This window comes from Palaemon carinicauda, chromosome 8, assembly GCF_036898095.1.
Source record: "Palaemon carinicauda isolate YSFRI2023 chromosome 8, ASM3689809v2, whole genome shotgun sequence".
NCBI lineage: Eukaryota > Metazoa > Arthropoda > Malacostraca > Decapoda > Palaemonidae > Palaemon > Palaemon carinicauda.
Window position 1 is genome coordinate 176,263,112 of NC_090732.1, and position 13,129 is coordinate 176,276,240.

General features: G+C 35.4%; 1 protein-coding gene and 1 long non-coding RNA gene across 2 annotated transcripts in view; both read right to left on the reverse strand.

Annotated features, from left to right (window-relative positions):
• Positions 1-10,329, reverse strand: part of LOC137646141 (uncharacterized) — a 57,477-nt gene extending 47,148 nt beyond the window's left edge. The window contains exons 1-4 of the long non-coding RNA XR_011045405.1: positions 10,253-10,329; positions 7,239-7,314; positions 6,939-7,006; positions 3,666-3,766 (exon numbers count right to left, since the gene is read on the reverse strand). This is a non-coding gene — a long non-coding RNA (uncharacterized lncRNA). The remainder of the gene's footprint in view (positions 1-3,665; positions 3,767-6,938; positions 7,007-7,238; positions 7,315-10,252) is intronic.
• Positions 1-13,129, reverse strand: part of LOC137645587 (Parkinson disease protein 7 homolog) — a 420,232-nt gene that overhangs the window by 155,402 nt on the left and 251,701 nt on the right. The window lies entirely within an intron of this gene.

The following is a 13,129-nucleotide window of genomic DNA, read 5'->3' on the forward strand; positions in this document are numbered from 1 at the left end:
CCCCCCGTTGGTAGACTGTCGGAGGTCCATGAAAGGTGAACGGTCTTGAGAAGAGAAAGACCGTAGTCAATCTATGAGAGGAAACACTCTCTTCGCTCAGTAATCCATGTTTCCCGTATAAAGAGGGAAAGGCGATACTACAACAGTTGAACGAGGAGGGTCCAAACGATGAAGATTCCCCTGCGGCGGCAGCCGAGCCAACGGTAGTTATATGCCAACGAAAGACCGATGGACAAGGGGGGGAGAGGTTGGATGGGAAGGTTCCCTGGCCTTGCGCAAGTGTCTTGAGAACCTGTCGTATATGAATCACACGTATAGCACAAACACTGAAAAAGGAAACTTACAACATTTCAATACATATGTATATACATAAACAATAAGAATGTTTTATTATATATATATATATATATATATATATATATATATATATATATATATATATATATATATATATATATATATATATACTGTATACTGTATATAAGGAAAATTAAGTATAAAAAAAAATTAATGGCAGTCCAGAACAGGCGAGGAAGAGCGGAAACAACCACTCTCCATCCGAGCCAAAAGTGAGCTAAATCACCAGTGTGTGAGTGGGAGTGGTAGCAAGCTACCACCCCTAACCCCTGCTATCTAGTGGTGTGGGTAGTTAACCCTCGCTAAATTTTGATGGCTCGTCATTTAAGCTCCGCCGAGAGTATAACTCCAAATAAATAGCGTGGTTTGTATTCCAGTTACGAAACAAATGACATTCGTAAAAAATTTGTATTTTTCTCTAGCTAATTCAAACCTGTAGTTATTTATATATAGATATAGCTTTTGGCAGAGAGAAACTGTAATAAAATAAGAATTACAATTATTTGAATCAGCTGAAAAATATTCACTAATAGGGAAAACCACTTATCCTCCGAAGAGAAGTGTTCCCCACGGAGAAGAAGCTGAAAAGTTAAAATTAAAAAATTATAATTTCACTTAAATAAATGAGACAAACTATCGGAAGCGCAACCTAACCCGCGAACGGGAAAGGTGCTCCCCCCGTTAGTAGACTGTCGGAGGTCCAAGAAAGGTGAACGGTCTTGAGAAGAGAAAGACCGTAGTCAATCTCTGAGAGGACTCTCTCTCTTCGCTCAGTAATCCATGTTTCCCGTAGAAAGAGGGAAAAGTGAAGACAATGACAGTTGGATGAGGAGGGTCCAAACGATGACGATTCCCCTGCAACGGCAGCCGAGCCAACGGGAAGACCGATGGACAAGGGGGGAGAGGTTGGAAGGGAAGGTTCCCAGGCCTTGCACAAGAGTCTTGAGAACCTGTTGTATATGTATCAAACGCATAGCACAAACACTGAAAAGGAAACTTACAACATTTCAATACATATATATATACATAAAAAATAAGAATGTTTTATTATATAAGTTGAAAGGAAAAATTAATGGCAGTCCATAATAGGCGAGGAGGAAGAGCTGAAACAACAGCTCTCCACACGAGCCAAAAGTGAGCTAAATCACCAGTGTGTGAGTGGGAGTGGTAGCAAGCTACCACCCCTATCCCCCGCTAACTAGTGGTGTGGGTAGTTAACCCTCGCTAAATTTTAATGGCTCGTCATTTCAGCTCCGCCGAAAGTATAACTCCAAATAAATAGCGTGGTTTGTATTCCAGTTACGAAACAAATGACATTCGTAAATAATTTGTATTTTTCCTTAACTAATATAAACCTGTAGTTATTTCTATATAGATATAGCTTTTGGCAGAGAGAACCTGTAATAAAACAAGAATTACAATTATTTAAATCACCTAAAAAATATTCACTAATAGGGAGAACCACTTATCCTCAGGCGAAGACAACATCAGTTGAACAAGGAGGGTTCAAACGATGACTATTCCCCTGCGGCGGAAGCCGAGCCAACGGTAGTTATATGCCGACGAGAGGACCGATGGACAAGTGGGCAGAGGTTGGAAGGGAATGTTCCCTGGCCTTGCACAAGTGTCTTGAGAACCTGTCGTATATGTATCACATGTATAGCACAAACACTGAAAAGGAAACTTACAACATTTCAATACATATATATATAGATAAACAATAAGAATGTTTTATATATATATATATATATATATATATATATATATATATATATATATATATATATATATAATATATATATATATATATATATATATATATATATATATATATATATATATATATATATATATATATATCGGGAAAAGTAAGTTAAAATAAAAAAATAATGGGAGTTCAGAATAGGCAAGGAGGAAGAGCGGAAACAACCGCTCTCCATCCGAGCCAAAAGTGAGCTATATCACCAGTGTGTGAGTGGGAGTGGTAGCAAGCTACCACCCCTAACCACCGCTAACTAGTGGTGTGGGTAGTTAAGCCTCGCTAAATTTTAATGGCTCGTCATTTCACCTCCGCCGAGAGTATAACTCCAAATTAATAGCGTGGTTTGTATTCCAGTTACGAAACAAATGACATTCCTAAATAATTTTTATTTTTCCCTAATACAAACCTGTAGTTATTTATATATTTATATAGCTTTTGGTGGAGAGAACCTATAATAAAACTAGAATTACAATTACTTAAATCAGCTAAAAAATATTCACTAATAGGGAGAACCACTTATCCCCAGAAGGGAAGTGTTCCCCACGGAGAAGAAGCTGAAAAGTTAAAACTAAAACAATTATAATTTAACTTAAATAATTGAGAAAAACTATCGGAAGCGCAACCTAACCCGCGAACAGGAAAGGTGCTCCCCCCGTTAGTAGACTGTCGGAGGTCCAAGAAAGGTGAACGGTCTTGAGAAGAGAAAGACCGTAGTCAATCTCTGAGAGGACTCTCTCTCTTCGCTCAGTAATCCTTGTTTCCCGTAGAAAGAGGGAAAAGTGAAGACAATGACAGTTGGATGAGGAGGGTCCAAACGATGACGATTCCCCTGCAGCGGCAGCCGAGCCAACGGGAAGACCGATGGACAAGGGGGGAGAGGTTGGAAGGGAAGGTTCCCTGGCCTTGCACAAGAGTCTTGAGAACCTGTCGTATATGTATCACACATAAAGCAAAAACACTGAAAGGGAAACATACAACATTTCAATACATATATATATATACATAAACAATAAGAATATTTTACCATATTTAAATATACTATATAAAAATTAAGTTAAAAGAAAAAATTAATGGCAGTCCTGAATAGACGAGGTGGAAGAGCGAAAACAACCGCTCTCCATCCAAGCCAAAAGTGAGCTAAATCACCAGTGTGTGAGTGGGAGTGGTAGCAAGCTACCACCCCTAACCCCCGCTAACTAGTGGTGTGGGTAGTTAACCCTCAGTAAATTTTAATGGCTCGTCATTTCAGCTCCGCCGAAAGTACAACACCAAATAAATAGCGTGGTTTGTATTCCAGTTACGGAACAAATGACATTCGTAAATAATTTGTATTTTGCCATAACTAATGCCTCCCTGTAGTTATTTATATATAGATATAGCTTTTGGCAAAGCTGAAAGGTAGCCGCCAATTAGAATTTTGGAGCGAGGTGGCAACCTTACCCATATCTTGGGTAGGGCATGGCTTGTGGTACCAGTCACCTGTAAATATTATCATGGAGGGATTTACCAGTCATTTTTTTTTTGGGCTTGTAGAGATCAGACGTACCTTATTTAAATTTTCTGAAGTATGTGATCCCTCCTGTGCCATCCTCCTTACGGTATCAGCCCCCTTCCCGTGTCAGCCTCGTCCCCCTGGCATAAAAAAACCTGAAAAATATGAACCTGTTATTAAAAGATTCTTAAATCCTTTTGAGTAGTTATATTGGCGAGAACATTGGAATGACAAAGTCTATTAATTGCTATTTCATCACTAATAAACTAGAATTAAATGCGAATGACACGGCTAATGTTAGCGTGCGCAGCTCAACATTACCGCTTGCCAGTACATACGTTCTTGGTGTATTGTTTTCTGGTGAGCTTGGAACAAGTCCCATTATATTTAAACATATTGACAGAAAACATGTTTTCCTCTAGTAAATAAAGTGATTTAACCGGTTTTCACCTTAATTTCAACTGCAACAACAACAACCACCAGTTCGGCTGCTTAAGTTAGTCAAACTGGTTGTTCTGTTTGTTTGTGGTTAAAATGAAGGTCAAATTCAGTTAAATCATGTTATTTACTACAGGATAAAATATATTTTCTGTTCGAAATGATACCCTATGTACTGGTAAGCAGTAATGGCGCTGGGTGGGATCCAACCGAAATATCATAGGTGTAATGGTCTGTTTTTCCCCAAGGGGGAAATATGGCCCAGGATAATATTCCTCCCTCTGGGCCAAGATTCCCCCTTTGCTTGGTAGAGGTTACCATTATTTCGAACGGGGGGAAAAACAGACCATTACACCGGGTCATAAAATTAGGTCATTAATTTCTTTAATTTTAATGTTTTTAGAGTGCGCAGTTGAACATTACCTCTTACCAGTTCAAGTTTGTGACCTGGGAAGGGGGTCCGGGGGATTGCCCCTGGCTAGGGGTTGTGACCTGGGAACTTCTAGGTTAGGTTAGGTGGGTTTGTACCTTTTGTACCTTTTTATATTTTATGTAAAGGGTATGTAGAAAAATGCTTGGTAATAGTTTACAACACCACGCACTCCATTTACTCCAATATAATGTAATCCTGCAAGATATGTTGAAGAGGGGGGAAGGGGTTATAAAAAGAAAATAGCTCAGTTTCCTCACTAAACGACTTGGAACTGACATGTCAACATCGCTAACCAAACAGAATTCATGATGCCAACGTACATAAACAGAAGTTCGTGATGCCAGCGTACATTTGATATACTGTATATTCAAAATATACTTGATTAAAAATGGATTAATTACTCAAAAGTGTCCATAAAATATGCAATTTACAAATAGTGACACTTTTGAGTAATCACTCAATTTTTGATTAAGTATATTTTGAATATACAGTATATCAAATGTACGCTGGCATCACGAACTTCTGTTTGGTTGACTGTTGACGTCAGTTCCAAGTCATTTAGTGAGGCAACCAAGCTATTTTCTTTTTATAACTCCTTCTCCCCTCTTCAACATATCTTGCTAATTATAGCTTTCCCAGAATTCAAATAATCACCTAACTACTGTGCAAGAAGGTGAGAACTGCAGGATTACATTATATTGGAGTACATGGAGAGCATGGTGTTGTAAACTACTGTATTACCAAATGCTTTAAAATACACGTTAATATTATCGTAGCATCGCTCACATTAGCAATGGAATCGTAACGTTGGTAATGTTGCGTAACATTGTAGACATATATATGTTCCGCGCTATGTTGGAATCTGCGCCGATTCCGAATCGGGTTGCGCGACGTTAGAACTCTTACTTTGTGCGGCAAAGTTGGAATACAGTGTTGGGTTCCTGCGGGTGTTGACGCCTATATAATGCACAAGCAGACGACATTAACGTCGTGCTTGTCTGTCACGACCTTCTGCCAAGCTGCTAACAAGTGTTCAATTGCCAGTTAAGTACTTATTATTATCTAGTCTAGGAATAACTAATAACTGAGTAATTTGCCAAACTTTCTAAATCATTCTTTGATTTGATTTGATTTAATGTGAAAAACTACCAGCAGATTGTATATCCTTTCTTGACTTCCCAACATCAAGATGTGGTTATTATTGCAACAAAAAATTATTTGTAATTTATGACAATTGATAGTGTTAAAGGTGCTTCGAATCATTATAAAATTAACATACACACTGTTTAAAAAATATCAAATGCATAAAAAATTATATTAGTTAATTAACTACAACACCCTCCCCATTGTTAGTGAATTAGAGGCTGACATTTAACAATTTTAAGTGGCCTAAACACAGTGACAGATAGGGGTGGCAATTCCATACTACAATAACTAACACGCCTTGGAAACAAATTAAACACACATAATGACCTGACTTTACATAATGGCCTGATCACTGCATATACGACGAGGAGATCACCCCATAGAACCTAATACTGTTAACACACCTATTGCCATATAAGGTAAACGAGTCAGTCGGCGTATTTACGTGAATCTGTTTCACTCCACAGCAACCAAAATATTATTCCAACTTGGTCGCGCGACCAGGGAATCTTCACATTGCGCAGCGCCAAATGAGAATATTCTAACACGGTGCAAATTCTGAGATGGGTCGCAACATATACATTCCTAATATTTTGTCAAACTTACCATTGATTATTTAATGCATCAAAATAGTTTCTCAGTAAGGGAGGGTGAGGAAGTGGCCTAGAGGAGGAAAAATGGTAAATTTTTTACATTAAAACAATAGTATTTGCGACAAAAAAAAAATCGGAACATGATGTAATTATAGGTGTTTTGAACGTTTCCGATGCTCTAGAATGTCGCAAAAAGACCGGTTTTGAGCTATTTTACCTTGAATTCCAAACACCCCAAAAAGGCACTAAATTCACGAAAAAAAGGAAACCTCAAGCATTTTAAACGTGCAGGCCCCCCCCCCCACTGTAAATGACGGCAAATGGTGCTTTTTCATTTGGGATTACAGATTCCAACTACCCAAAAAACACTAAGTTCACAAAGAAATTCGTAATGTCGAGAAACCACGAGAAAACGGCATTCTTGCAGAAGCGCCCCCCCCCCCCCTTTTCCCCTTGGAAAATGTCGTCAAATGGCTGTTTTTCATTATGGGACTTCAGATTCCAACAACCGAAAAATGCACCAAGTTCACATAATATCGAGAAAACACGAGATACCAATTCCGACACAAGCATTAAAATAAAACACGACTTAAACTGATTTCACCATTGGTTATACTATAACCAGAATTTGGATTAATAAATAAGAAATAACATCCCTTTCTCAATCATCAATAGAATTAATATCATATGGGGGAACACATTGAGTGAATAACTTACCTTGTTGGAAAAACGCTATAAACGGCCAGGGTAGATAATAGAAGACCGAATGGTGGTTTACATGGGGTCTGTAATGGAATAAAATATTAGTGAACGTCACTCAGAGGAATAATAGGTTTAATAAGAACACTACCTAACTTGAACTTCCCAACCTAACCTTAACCTACAAGACATACCCTTACTCCAAGACGACAGTATTCTTAACCCACACCCATACATACAACCACCCCTATTCTTTCTTATGATCATATAAACTCATTAATTAAACATGGGAACGAATTATGTGAAGATTTAACTTACCGTAAATTGACTAAGAAACGTGGGTCGGTCACGTGTGGATCGGCAACGGTGGGGTTGATGGCGGTAGGAAAAGGGTCTGTAATAGAGTATAAGAATTAGTGAACAGTTCTCACACATTTAATGTTTAACTTGGTGTTTGATGATTTGCAAACACAATCTTTCATGTATTCATTTTAAAAACAATAAAAATAACACAGGGAAGAAGATGAGGCAATTACTTAATATAATTGATGAAGACACTGAAATATATTATAATAATAAAAAATGGAACGTATTTTGTGAAGATTTAACTTAACGTAAATTAAAGAAGAAACGCGGAAAGACGGCATAAAGAACATGGCAAATTACAATATTTTCACTATACAGAAATAGGTAGAACGAGATGAAATCGCAAATACTCCAAAGCGTTGGGTGTATTTAACCAATATTCGTGAATAAACGCCCAGGAGTTTTCGTCTACTTCTGTACCGTTACACGTGATTTCGACGGCGGCCATTGTACACACACTTCTAAAAAATACGTCGTTCCAGTAATGAGGTCACGGTAGGAAAGAAGGTACAAGAAGCCCAATTTAAATCTCTTGGTGGGGTCGGCAGGAAGGTGTCGGCCAATCAAACCATCCGGGGGTTAGTTTTAATTGGTTTATTTGGGGACAAAGGCGTGACCTGGCCGAGAATTTGCATGCGATTGGCCCAATTTAAATCTCTTGGTAGTGTAGGCCTATCAAAACAGAAACACTCGGTGCGTGCGAGAAAAAAATAATTAAAGCTAAATATGAATAAATTTTTTTTATCGTAATGGCTGTTATGTTTAATATAGTAGAATAAGTGGAAAACGAAAGTATTCAATGAGTAAATAAGCCATGAAATAAGGAAGGCCGTAATTGCGTAGGTTATACTTGCGTACCCAAAATACATCGCATTAACCTTGGGGAGCCGATGAATGGTAAGTCGAGCAGTTATTACTACGACTACTACTACTACTACCAAGAAAGAGCGGTAATTTTGTATATTATTCCATGGTAATGTAACCTAGGAAAAAAACTACTGTTTCTTACAGAAAAAATTACGATCTCTTCAAAAATGACACTCGTTTCCGTCGCAAATGAATAGTTTCAGAAATATATATACATCTATATCCTACAATAATGGGGGACCCCCAGTGGGAACTCGGGGTTTTGGGTGGGGAAAACATACTGGGGAAACGATATATAATTGTTTTCCTATAGTAAATAACGTGAATTAAGGGAATTTGGTGTTCATTTCAATCGGAAACAAACAGATCAACCAATTCGGATAACTTTAAGATGCACGGTGTCACTTCTCTTACGAACAAACGATAACATTAGCAACGTTACCAATAATACACAGTGTTACCAACGTTGACGTATGGTACACAGAGTTACCAACGGCACGTTGACATTACTAAAGATAATGATAGATATTTCCATATATTAAATAATTTCTCCAAATAAGTTTTACTCAATATATAAAATGTACAAAAAGGGCACAGAACCTAACAAACCCACCTAACCTAGCCTAGTAGTATGACAGGTCACAAAATAACATTTGATCTACATCGGACGTTGGCAGCACTGGTTACTGTATTTTTTCATGACAATCTTTGCAACGGCGCCTCCAAAGTTTTTTTCATATATACTGTTTTGTATTTTCCTCGTTATTATAATTTCAAGAAGGTAATGTATAGAGAAGAAAAGGCTTGTTTTACGTTTATATATCGATTCCCCAGTATGTTTTCCCCACTCAAAACCCCGAGTTCCCACTGGGGGTCCCCCATTATTGGAGGATATAGATGTATATTTATTTCTGAAACTATTAATTTGCGACGGGAACGAGTGTCATTTTTGAAGAGCGTAATTTTTTCTATAAGAAACAGTAGTTTTTTTCCTAGGTTACACTACCATGGAATAATATACAATGAAACCGAAAGAGCAAACGGTGAGGAAATTCCCGTGGCATGGTCCAGAGCAAACGGAACTTAAGAAAATTTACGACGTAAGCTAAACGATTTCTTTTATTATCCCGTGTAATAAGATCTGGGCGATTTATTTTTAATGTTTTAAACTTGTGTACTACTAATGATTAATTCAGTGTTTCCCAACCCTGGGGTAAATTATCCCAGTGGGGCAATGGACCCGTATTTTGGGGGTAATCAAGATGTTCTGAAATTGAGTTATTCACTGATGATGGTTCATTTTGATATCCATTAAAATGGAAAAGTTTGCATTTGGTTTGGATCCTTAACTATAAGCAGCCTATTAAATACTGGGCTACATGATCCATACAGTTCATCAGATGGCTGCAAAAGAACATCCGATGTTACCGGGTATATGTTCAATGGGGTAATGGATTAGTTGGAAATAAAATTTTGGGGTAATCATTTCAAAAAGGTTGGGAAACACTGGATTAATTGAACTGTGATGTTTAAAATCGTTATGAAACAAAAGGGATAATGTAAAATAAAACCGGGAAATCGATCCTAGGACAATTTTCCTGGGTGGAATTTCAGTCAGGGGTTGAAAAATGTCCTGCTAAACCAATTCTGCACTACTATCTTTCCAAGGTGACATTACCCTGTAATACAATAAAATAATACCGTTTTCAATATCGAAACGTAATGTTACAGTCATAAATTGTACAAAAAATATATGCGAAATATATGCGTTGGATAACACAGGGTGGGAGGCCAAGAAAGATCGTTGTATTGGGGTACTGTCAGAGCATTTATCATTGGATAACGTTAAAATTTCGATCAAATATGGCCTGAAGTATATTTTGATGCAAAATTGAATCTATAAATAATAATAACCAAGGCGTCTACTTAACCTCCCCAATCTACGGTCCAAGGAACTGTTTACGGTAGCCATTTTGGATTGGAGAATTACGCTAATTACGCTATTTTCATGCAGTATATTACACATTTCCCTATTAAATGTACAATTTAATTAACATAAAATGAATGTAGACACCGCACCAACATGTAAAATAACTTACATCAGGTTAATTTAGGAGAAAAACACCGAAAACAGAACAGAATTCCCCTTCAACACAATGACAACAAACTTTGCCGGGTTCGCCCCCTCTGAAGATGTTCCAGTAATACGTGAAAGGATATATTAATGTTTAAAAATTGTTTTAGATACGTAATAAACTCCTATAAATTATATAAAATAACTTTAAAATTAATAAAGATTTGTTTTCCGAATACGATAAACTATATAGCTCGTCTGAAATTATAATTTATAGTTTCTATATTCAGTTGAGTACGTAGCACGAAAGTCTTATAAAATGGCCTCTTGATGATTCAAAGATTCTTTGCTTATTAATATAACCACAAATTTCTTTGTTTATCACATTTTAAGTTATAAAAAGGCATTTCATAGTAATTAAGTTGAATTTAGTTAATTATTAATTGATATTCATTACTGTAAATATATATATTTAACCTAAAAACAATATAAGTTACGAATATTGTTAGCAGACTACAAAATTGATTACCCAATTGTTTTATTTAACCTTACATTTATCTTTTATATAAAAAAAACTGACTTATCTATTATATTTAATGATTATATATTACGTAAAATGTGTCCAATATAATAAAACTGATCTAAGATGTATGTAATAAAGAATATATTTACTTTCATTGACAGCCCTAATGCACGACTGTATATTCTTTAGACATACATTGGTAAAAATATATTTCAGAAATAATTATAGCAACTTTTGCCTTTCTGAAGATTATTCAAACTTTAAAAAAAACATTATGAAATCTATATTTCCTAAATTATCACTAAAATTATATAATTATAACCAATTTTGTCAATTACTGATACTCTCTTTGGATTTAAAACTAGAAAACTTGAATGTATTTTGTTCATATTGTTGGGTAAAGCAAGTGCTAGATGCTTTGGGAAAGCATATATATATATATATATATATATATATATATATATATATATATATATATATATATATATATATATATATATAATTATATATATATATATATATATATATATATATATATACATACATATATAAAAAGTCTAGACATAAGGAAGGTAAGAAGAATGACCAAGACAGAAATGAAATCAGAAACCAGAAAGTGGGATACTGAAAAGTAGAAAGAAATAAAAAGTAGAGTGAGCTTAGCAATATATAGAGAGAGTGGAAGAAAGAAATTAAAGAAGAAATATACGGTAACACAATTGCTTCAGTGATATTTTTAGAGCAAGGATCAATACGTTAAGACTAAACATTGTGGTAAACTTTTAAGATCTTGAAGGACCTTTTCCTTCAGCCTTAGAAAAAGACAGACGGTCGATCTGGCATAAAAAAAACTACCTCTGGAAAAGGCTTGTAGCTTGGATCTTGGATGCTGGGAGCTTAATGATTGTATCAAAGGATACTAACTTTACATTCATCAAAACTGCGTACTCCTATAAACAAGACGGAAAATTTTTATTGGTGAGGCTGGATTTTATCAGAGGTTCTGTACGAACATTTATGTAGTTGCTGTACCTCTGAACTTTTGATTAAACTCATCACACCTATGGTCTGTCCTAAGTGAACAGACAGTCAACGTGGCTTCGAAGCTATCAAAGCTTACATGAGTGTTGAAGGAACCTGAATTCGACAAGCTGTTTGTTAACAAAGTAGATGCTAATGATGTGGCTGAAGGAGCAGTTTGGCTTGGACTAGTGACTTGATTTATAAAGTTTCTTTTTCTTAAAATAAACTGAAGCCTCCTCAGTGCCTATGGTGCAGTGAATATCCTAAAGAAATTCTATAGAGAAGATTGTGAAAATTCAGAAAGTTGAACATGGCTACTGAGATTACAGGTGATAAAACTTCCTACCATAAAAGTTTAACTTTGTAAATTTTAACTCTCCAATATTGCAGTACATTATTATTATTATTATTATTATTATTATTATTATTATTATTATTATTATTATTATTATTATCCAAGCTACAACCCTAATTGGAAAAGCAAGATGCTATAAGCCCAGGGGCTCCAATAGGGAAAAATAGCCCAGTGAGGAAAGGAAATAAGGAAATAAATAACTGTATTTACCATGTCCCAACTTGAAAAGGAGTGTAGTTATCATTTTAACTTTTTTTTTTTTTTTTTTTTGCTGACATGTTTTGAAGATGTCGAATTTTTGTATATTTTTGTTTATAAAATGTCTAGTGTAACATATTTTGTTAATTGGATCTACAATGTTCTGTCCCCTATCAAGGGGAGGGATGCTATAAATAGTCTCTTAACGTTCATCTTTTTTGTTTCCCATTATGCATTTTCATGAAAATTTACTAATCGTTTAAATTGTTATAGTTTTAGATTAATCTTAAGTAGATTCACCGTCTGTGTAACTGTAAAGGCTTAATCTCTATCTCAAAATAAGTCTTAATTTGCTCCAGAAGTTTTTTTTTTTTTTGATAATTACTTTAATCTATTAGTTGAACTGTTTGTTTCTTTTTAGTTATTCGTTCTGTTTTTCAAATAAAATGAAAGCTGGTTTACCTTTAGTTTTTCTCTTATGTACCAAATCTAATTAGTTTTTCTCTTATGTACCAAATGTAATTAGTTTTTCTCTTATGTACCAAATCTAATTAGTTTTTCTCTTATGTACCAAATATGATTAGTTTTTCTCTTATGTACCAAATCTAATCTAGACAGATTCAGCATTGTTACCAGTAGAGTAACAATACACATTATGTGTATATATATATATATATATATATATATATATATATATATATATATATATATATATATATATATATATATAAATAAATATCTACCTCATACTTGGGATCGAACGCTAGCCCCTTCTAATGAAAGGCCAGGTCGAAACCAACCAT